Source organism: Rattus norvegicus, chromosome 8 (assembly GCF_036323735.1).
Source record: "Rattus norvegicus strain BN/NHsdMcwi chromosome 8, GRCr8, whole genome shotgun sequence".
NCBI lineage: Eukaryota > Metazoa > Chordata > Mammalia > Rodentia > Muridae > Rattus > Rattus norvegicus.
The window spans coordinates 102603359-102613365 of NC_086026.1; the positions used below are offsets into that span (position 1 = coordinate 102603359).

Consider the following 10007-nt stretch of genomic DNA (forward strand, 5'->3'; position numbering starts at 1 on the left):
CTTCCTCATGATTTGTTGTGAGGTGGTTATTGTCCTTCTAAAGAGAGTTGCCTATCCCTGCCACACCACGTTCCCTCATGATTCTTACAGTACAAAGTTATTTGTGCATTGGCCAGGTCATTTTTTGGGATAAATTTTACGGTAAAATATTTTCCCCTAGTGGTCCATCCTAGACTTTTCTTGTATCATTTGTGTTGACTTAGCTACTATATGGACACTAAGCCACTAAGCTACAATCTATGTTGGTGGCGCCACCTAGTCTCACAAAGGCTTCAGGAGGGGCTGGGAGGATTATATAGGCACTAATAGGTAAGAGTCTGCTAGTGTGAACGTCTGTAAATTTCTGTGGGACAGGGAGTGCATGTGATCATTCCAGTGTACCCATGAAGGTGAAGTGCAGTCAAGAAAATGGCAGTGACAGTGTCCTTTGGTCTCCAGGCGCTGTGTAATGTAAGGTTGCCACAGGGGGCCTAGGTGAGTATGAATCAAGGTACCAATTATAAAGATGGGGTCTGTCAGTCTCTGATGTTTTTACATGGGTCAGGCTGTAGCAGTGGACAGTGAGCCCTGATAAGATGCCAAGTATTCTACACCTATGGACAGATAGGTATAGGCTTAGATTAAAAAAATAAGCTACTTTAATATAGGAACATCAGTTTTCTTCAGCTGTCACCCAACTGGTAAATTCTTAATGATATAATCTTTAGATTCTACACAACACTTGAAACTGGTGACATCCTACCTGATTTTTCTTTTGGCTTCTTTATATTTACAGGTAATGTGGGAGGAAAATGTTCTTTCATATTACAACTATGATATAATTTTAGAGGAATAATAACCTGAGCTAAAAGTTGTGTCCTTTGCAAAAATAATATCGAGTACTGACTGACAAAGACTGGAGGTATTATGAAAGAGGAGAAATTTCTGTTTTTCACCTACACTTACCTTAATAAATAGCTGAAGAACAGTGTTTGTGGGAGTTCTCGGGAATTAGGTGCAGAAGCATTAAAATTAATAAACCTCCCCCATTTAGTTTCAAATCCAAGCAGGTACTGCCTCAAAGTTCATAAGTTGCACAATTAAGGTAATTAATAGTCAACTGCTCTAATTACCTTAAAGGCTTTCTAATTGCTTTTGATTTTTTCTTATAATTTAGATGAATAAATGATAAAGTAAAAATCGTGTCAAAGAGATAAAGTGTTGCTAATTTTGCAGAGAAGCCAGGGTTCTCTGAAGTTTGGAAGCAGGAGGAAGCAAAGGTGGAGGAAGGGCCACCTATCAGATGAAAGGAAGAGCTGCAGCGCATGATGTCATGTACAAATGAGAACATACTTAATGAGAAAGGGTCAGTGGTTTGTAATATTTAAGGAAAGGCATCCTGCAGTTACAGCTATTTGCATATTAATATGAAAGATAAAACATGTAAATCACATTTGTATAAATAGTTTAAATTCAATTTTGAAGGAAAGAACCAAAGGATGAAACTAAAGGAACAAATTAGAGGAAAGACATTGACGATGAGGTCCTCACGAATCAGAGAATCCTCCCTTCCTTCTGCCTCCCTTTCCCCAACCCTATTAATATCTTCTTTCTCCCTTACTTTCCTATCTTCTTCTTTTGCTTTCCTTTTTGGAAAATTATTAAAAATGACCATTCTATAAAAATGAAACTAGTGCAATGATCAATGATGACATGATGAAGGTTGTTTAGGAAAAATAGTATTCCAAAGATGATTATTAATTGCTGTGTTTTTACCCTCCCGATGGCTCCACCCTCTGAGCTTTTCACCCCATATCCCTTCCCCTTAGCTTCTGAGAGGGTATTCGCCACCCTGCATACTCCTTCTCTGGGGAATTAATCAAGTTTCTATAGGATTAGGATTAGGTGCATCCTCTCCCACTGAGGCCAGACAAGGCAGTCCTCTGCTACATATGTGCCAGGGCCTGACACCAGTGTATGCTTTTAGTTGGTGGGTCAGTCTCTGGGAGCTCCTGGGGGAGGAGGAAGGAAAAGGACAGCATCAGATATGGGGGGAGACAGGAGAGAACCCCAGAGGACCAAGTGGATGAACGGAAATATGCAGCTGCTAGGAATGGGTGAGGTGAGTGAAACCTCTAGAAAGTCCCAGAGACCTGGGATGTGCAATTTGGGTGACCTCAGGCAAAATACCCACCAATGTTGAGATGGAACCTGAAGAGACCACCTCGAATAGTTAGACAGTGCCTCCGGTGGAGGGATGGGGATACCAATCCACCTTCAAACTTTTGACCCAGAATTGTTACTGGCTAAAAGAAATGCAATGACAAAAATGGGGCAGAGACTGAAGGAATGGCTGACCAGTGACCAGTCCGACTTGTAATCCGTTCCATGGGCTGGCACCAAACCTTGACACTATTACTGATGCTATGTTGTGCTTTCACACAGGAACCTAGGATTGCTGTCCTCTAAAAGGCTCTACCTGCAGCTGACTGAGACAGATGCAAATACTTACAGCCAATCATTGTACTGAGGTGGGGTACCCCTATGGAAGAGTTAAGGGAAGGATTGAAGGAACTGAAGGGAATGGCAACCCCATAGGAAGACCAACTTTGTCAATAAACCTGGACCCTGGAAAGCTCCCAGAGACTCCCAAACCAAGGAGGAAGTAATAACTTTATGAGCCTTCCACCCGAAGCGTGTTTTTAGTCAGCTTTGCATGAGACAGCAGGCACCTCTCTTCACTGCACTATGTTGCCAGCATGTCTGCGAGCTTAGGAAGCATCTCTGTACACTTCAGTATGGCACAAGGATGGCTGTGGGGTCACTTGAGTTGAACATGAAACACTATTTTGACTTGAAGGAGTATCCAAGAGTCAGTTTATTATTCAGACTTGGGTATTTAGCAGATATATTCTGGAACATGAATGTAATAGCTGATGCCCACATTTGTTGTCATTAAAGAAGGCAGATTTTAAGCAGAAATCAACATTTTGGGAAACTTGGTATTTCCACAGGTATGGCAGATGCTCAACCCTCAAAGCGATAAGTCTGATGCTGATGAGAGGGGAGAGTGCTGCATAGCAGATGTTTGGCTGCGTTAATGATGTACAAAACATATTAATAACCTAGAAGAACACTACACTGGAATTCAAAAGACATTCTATTCACTTTATTTTGAAGAGAGATTTGTAATGCCTTCTATACCTACGGTCTTCAATTCTCTGAAAAGAAAAGAAAAAAAAAAGAAAACTTCACATACCTCAGTACCTCAAAAACCAAGAAACAAAACTGTAGCTAGTTACAATTGCAAGACACCTTGAAAATTAAAACAATAACTGAATACTTATGTTGAAAGAGTACTAACTACTCTTGAAGATTTCTGCTTTTTCTACAATCGCTTATATTTGATCAGTCAATATGAGGCAGAGAGGAAATGAGTAGCTAAAGTGTTTGTCCCTTTTCCCGTTAATATTGCTTATTATTTCCTAAAAACAAAGCCAAGGGATGTCATTCAGATAGCAAATATTAGGGTGTAATTGGAAGACATTCTCCAAGACGAAACAAGGAGTTTTGCTATCACAAGGCGAAGTGTACTTGCTTCTGGTACTCAGTAAGATCCCTGTGGATGTGACAAATAGCTTGGTTCTCATCAGAGGGTGTTTTTAGGTGCTCCACCAGAAATTCCAGATTAAGTCAGTAAAGTCAAAAAATAAGTAAAACACAGGAAAATACCAATTATTATACCAGGTAACCTTCTATTTTGGCATATAGTTGAATTTCATACAATGTCATGTTAATTGACTACATACTGAAAATTATTTCCTACTCAGAAATACAAGAGCATGCTGAATACTCAGGAGTAACCTATAGGTTTCCTCTGATTTTTTCAATTAAGTATGATTTGATTACTAGAGGACAGGGAATTAAAATTCAAAAAACGCCTTCAAGGTGAATTCTTGAAGAGAAGCAATTTACTTATGCTAATGTCAGCTAACATAAGCAATTCGAGTACCTGTCAACACTTTAAAGGGTTTGGAAGGCATTGATGATGCTTAGAAATATTTAAACTTAATGTTCTAATTTCATTTAGTTAGTTATGATGTGATATATAAGCATTTAACTCAGTTATATACATATACATATATATATATATATAGTTTTACCAAAACATCTTTATATTTCTCATTTAGCATTCTTTCTCCATTACTATATCTTCATTTCTCTTAAAGTCTAGTTGATGTTGAATATGTATTTACCAAAATTGACAAAATCCATATTTTGCTGGTATGACAGAATACTTGAGCCTGACTAATTCATAGCAAACATAGAAATTTTAAATTGAATTTTAATATGAATTTAAGTTTAACTTTTAGGATTTCATAAATGAATATTATATTTATATCATTTCTACTTTACACTCCTTCCACCCTTCTTATATCTCCTATTTAAACTTCATGACACTTTAAAACTTTTATAAAATACACATAAACAGAACTTGTTGAATACATTTAATATTGATCATATTTATGGTTTAAAGGATGACCTTTTTGAACCAAATAACCCATCAGAAAAGGTCATTCCTAGAAAAGACTTAATTGCCCTCTCTCAGCAGACATCTGTAGCTCTTTTTCTCTAGAGTGTGGTTTTGTGAGATTTCCTCTATCCAAGGTGACACGTCAACCGGTATCATTGTGCAGGTCTTGCTTAGGGTAACACATTGCTAAGGTTTTATGGAAGCAACTATGTCGTGTGTAGAAAACACAATCTCACACAAACATTCTGGTCCTCTAGGTCTTATCATCTTTCCACTCTTTCTTCCTGATGTCCCTTTAGCCTTTGCTGTAGGTGTTTGGTTGTGGATAAATCATCTGCAAATGGCCACTCTGCAGGGAGCTGTTGTCTCCATTTGACCAGCTGTTGATTTCTGTCATTGTCTCCATCATGACTCCATTTCTTTGATGAGTGATGAAAGCTACACCTATCTGTGGATACAATGTAAGAATTTAGAATGTAACAGGAAATCATACTGATTCAGGAAAATGCAGTAGTGGGTTTCCTCATGTTCCTCCACTTGGGTCTTGACCTCATCAGGCACAGGTAATGGACTTTGTTTATGATATCTGGTCTTTCGTCTTGAGCCAGCCTTCAGTCCATTTGAACAGCTATTTGTTACCTCCAATATATAGGTACCACTAATGTAGCCCTGCTGATCATTACTGTGGCTTTTAGGATGCAACTAGGAGAGACTTGATTTCTCTTCTCACATGGCAGCTAGCACAGCATCTTAGTATTCTATGGGAGCTGGTTTCCAGGGAGAAGAGAGAATGACAGATCATTACAGTCTCAAATCATCCACCACCTGTGCCCAGTGTGTGTTGTCTTTAGTAACATGATTTTATCTTCAACTTCTGAGAGACAGCCAAAGCAATGCCAATAGCTTGTATATTTTGCGAGTCTCTCTGGGATTGGGATTCTGTGAGCTTGGTACTGGGGTTTTTGCTAAGTTTACAGCCCTTAGGGTGAACACTATAACTCTTAGTAGTGTAGCTTTACCTAAATTATTTATAACTGTGCACACATACATTGCATATACTGTTTATGTGCCTTTAAGTAAACCTAATGCTTTCCTGGGTGTTTTTCCATCAGCTTAGTGTTCTTTACCCTCCTCTCTGCTTCCCTTCCCTTCAATATTGCCTTCCTTAGCCACCCCCGAATGAAACTTGTAATTTTTCTTCTATTTCCATTTATATCACTTGTGTTCTACTATCCCAATCTCTCTAAATCCCCTTCTCTCCATCCCTTTTCTCTTTTCACTTTCTTGGCTTCTGCAGTGACTCCAGGTTTTAATCACATACAAAGATTCAGAGCTAAGACCCACAGGTAAGAGAGAACACGCAGTGTTTGTCTTTCTGCATCTGGATACCTCACTCAGTGCAATATTTTCTAGTTCCATCCATTTCCTTTAAATATAAATTATAGGGGTGCAGTTCTCCCATTGATAACTCTCAGAATTCGTTGCCAGTGTCTAGTGAATGCTGTCATGCTGTGTCTCAACCCTGCTGAGGGAAAAGTAAGCATGATTAAGACATGGACAGTCAGGGAAAGCATCCCCTCCTAAAACTGCCCTCACTTGTGCCTTACTCCTGCCACAATTGACCCCATTCATTCACAAGAACAATGATCTCATGATGTAATTATCCCTTAGAGTATGTCTTCTCAATATAGTGAAAAACAATTATAATCTCACCTTGAGTTTAGGAGGGCACAAAACGGTGTATGAAGTCATTGTAAAGTTCCCAAACCCTGTTCTAATACGGGGTCCAGGTAGAATGCTGGCTCTTTCTTTAAATGTTTAATATTTTAACTTAACTCTTTTTTTGCTTTTTATCCACTTTCCATTTTCCTTGGAGATTTGGAATTTTCCAATGCAGTAGGATAAAAATCTTGGTATGATTTGGAATTCTATGAGAGAGTGGTTTAAAATATATTTTATATTTATATTAATTTACATTTGTTAAATTAATATAAAGTATAAACATTTTATTACATATTACATTAAATATTTATGCTATTTATTTATATGTGAGTGTACTTGAATACTGCATACATGGTTTTTAATATTTATTTCCTTTAGTAGCAGTGTATGAATGGAGTTTAAATATAAAACAACAAAGGAAGAAAGATTTAAACATGTGCCAGCATTAGTCATAGACATCAGTATGAACTCTCATCAGCCCAGTGGGAATTAGACGATCAGATACAGAAAGAGATGAACATGTGAGCATAGGTTAAAAGTATCCACAGGCTACTTCGTCCATGTGAACTGAACGGCTAGAAGTAATCAATGACCACCACACCCCCAGAAGCCATGAGGAAATCACCACAGCATAGTTTCTAAATACACTTATTCCAGAAATGGACATGACATTTTTTTGAGAAATCTCCAATTTGGCCTGATTGGAAGGGAAAACACATTCTGTACCAAGGGGGGAAAAGGGGAAATCTTGTTAAGAAGATAGTATGTACGAGAATGCAATAGCCATCCTGAAACAATTCCTTGCTGACTCACCTAGAAGGGTATCAGCAAAGAAATAACAGTAGTGTTGATTAGCCCAAAATATCAAATCAGTATCCAAGATATCCCTGAACAACAGTCATCCTTATGTCACAGTAAGGGTCCTGAAGGCTCAGAATAACATTTTTCTGTCCCTAAATCCTTTGCCGAGTTCTTCAGGAAAGTACAATCTTCTCGGTGTCTAGCATTGTTCCCCTCCACTAATTCTCCAGCTATTTTTTTCCTCAGGACACAAAGCGTTATCTAATGTATACCCTGGAGCTTGGAAGTTCCTCCTGTTTTGTCAGTATGTTTAGTCACCCAGCAGACAGCCTATCTGTGACTTTTCAGCCTCGGGATGACTGAAAGTGCCTAGATAAGCAGGCATCAGCAGTCAGCCAGGCAAGACAGGGTCTTATTCACTCCTAATTATTTGTGAATTTCTGAGGAGCTAAAATGTACTTTAAAAATAACAATCACACATTTCATTGTTTTTACATCTCTAGAAATATAAAAATGAATAAGCAGGATAGAAGGGGAAACTGTCTTTATAATTCACCACTAAAGCATTTAAACTGCCAGAATTTTCTCTACGTATTAAGCACCTTTCTGACTATATGATATGCATCATCATGAAGAAACATATAAATAAAAAACAGGTAGAAGAAGGTTACAGAAAAGAAATAAAAACATAAAAGTGTAAAGGATGTTTCAAACAAAATCAAACCAGTACTAAACTGTAGATAGGTAGAGAGAGAGAGAGAGAGAGAGAGAGAGAGAGAGAGAGAGAGAGAGAGAGAGAGAGAAGAGAGAGAGAGAGAGTAGAGAGATACCACTGGGGCATTTCTTTTCTGGTTCTCTCATCCTGAAATCTGATTGACTGAGCTGATAGGGATGTTGAGAGCACTTGGATTCAATTGCTCTCATTTCCACTGTGCTGGTTGACACTGTTACTGTGTGGGAGGCTAGACATGTCAAACCAAGGTCAGCATTCGGGTGACATCTGCTTTTTAGAAGACTCCCCTCTTTGTGTACCACCAACTGTTGTTTGCCACAGTGAATTTTGTGGCCTGTGGTTAGGTTCCCACATAATCCCAAGGCTTGCTAATTTATACAATCTGGGGAGGGAGATGTCCAAGCCAAGAGGGAACATCCACGTGAGCATGTTTAAATTATAAATCCTCTGCATGATGTTTATACATAAGTATGAACATTTCTATTGTTACATAATTCCTTGGTGGTACAAGTTTAAGTTTAATTCTTCCATTTAGTGTAACTTCCAGTGGAAAAGACCATTCGATCCAATGGAAAAATATCCAGTGAAAAAATTATTATAAAATGTTTAATAAAACATTAATAAGTTATATTTTATCTTATAAACATACATATTACAAAACTAAAGATGTATTTATAATATATTAGGCAGCACTCATATATTTTTGAACTAAGATAAATAAATTTCAAAAGAAATAAAAATGATTTATTTCATGGTTCTTTCTGGATTATAAAATTCAAGTGTATATTAATCATATGATCATTTACTTTCTCAAAAGTGTTAAAGGTAAGTATGGTTTTTTCTTAAAGTACATAAATTTTATTCATGCATTATCCTTTCTCTCAGGCATCTATGGTTGAGAATTGTTTATAAAATCCTCCTGATAATTAAAGTTTAAGGCAAAGACTATACCTTGATGTAATTTAATTGGACTTCTTTTTTTCTTTCACTAACCTTTTAAAATATTTGTACAGTAGTATAGATGTTTATATTTGATGGTTTTTCTTTGTATCTTTAATTCAAATAAAAGATGTAAAATATTTTCCAGAGGGAAATAAATATTTTTTTCATTACAACTATTTTATTTGAAGTAAGTAGCAAATTAACCTGGTTAAAATATAGTCAACTTTAGTGCAGAACGCTTTTCCAAATAATATTTAAGAACTATTTTTTTGAGAAGCTTTTTAGTTTATTTGTCCTCTCAGAAATCTGCACACCACAGGTCATCAAGTCACCTCAGATCTACTCCTTTGGCTGTTTCTAATATACTCACTTTTGCCTCTAATATACACTCACTTTTGCCAGCACCAACACTGACCTTTGCAGTCCTCTTGACCTTCACTCTATTCTTGCCTTCCTTTCACTGTTTGTGGGAGGTCTTTTTCTTCTTCTCATAAAGGCCATGTCTTGTAAGTCTGGTTTTGTACATTTTGGCCATCTTTTTCCAAATTTCTGTCTTTGGTACTGTGGCCTTACCAAGATGACGGACATCAATGCCATCTGTTTTCTCTGAAGTAGATGGTTTGTCATGAACTTCCTTGTCCAGATGGTTATCATGTCATTCGTGATGGTTATGGTACTGGAGCTGTAGAGACTTAACAATATAGTCTATTTTTTATTGGATATTTTAAAGTTACATTTCAAATGTTATTCCCTTTCCAGGTTTCCTGTCCATAAGCCCCCATATCTTATTCCCCTCCCCTTTTTATAGGGGTGTTCCCCATCCCCAAACACCCCCCTTCCAACCTCTTTGCCCTGACATTCCCCTACAGGGGGCTTCCAGCCTTGGCAGGACCAAGGACTTCTCCTCCCATTGTTGTACAGCAAGGCCATCCTCTGTTACATATGCAGCTGGAGCCATGGGTTGTCCATTTGTACTGTTTGGGCTTTGGTTTAGTCCCTGGGAGTTCTGGTTGGTTGGCATTGTTGTTCTTATGGGGTTGCAAGCCCCTTCAGCTCCTTAAGTTCTTTCTCTAACTCCTCTAATGGGGACCCTGTTCTCAGTTCAATGGTTTGCTGCTTGCATTCACCTCTGTATTTGTCATGCCATATAGTCTATTTTTAGAAATTATCTTTAATATTTTTTACAGTCCACTTGTTATCCCCCTCATGGTCTCTCCTCTGATAGTTCCTCAGCCCAACCCACCCCCTATCTCCAAGAGAATGTCCCAGCCTTCCATCCCACCCCACTCCACCCCT

The 10007-nt window shown here is 38.0% G+C and overlaps 1 pseudogene; it reads right to left on the bottom strand.

The window, feature by feature from the left end:
- Positions 1-4808: 4808 nt before the first annotated feature.
- Rps24-ps5 (ribosomal protein S24, pseudogene 5) lies at positions 4809-9365 on the bottom strand (annotated as a pseudogene).
- Positions 9366-10007: the final 642 nt, after the last annotated feature.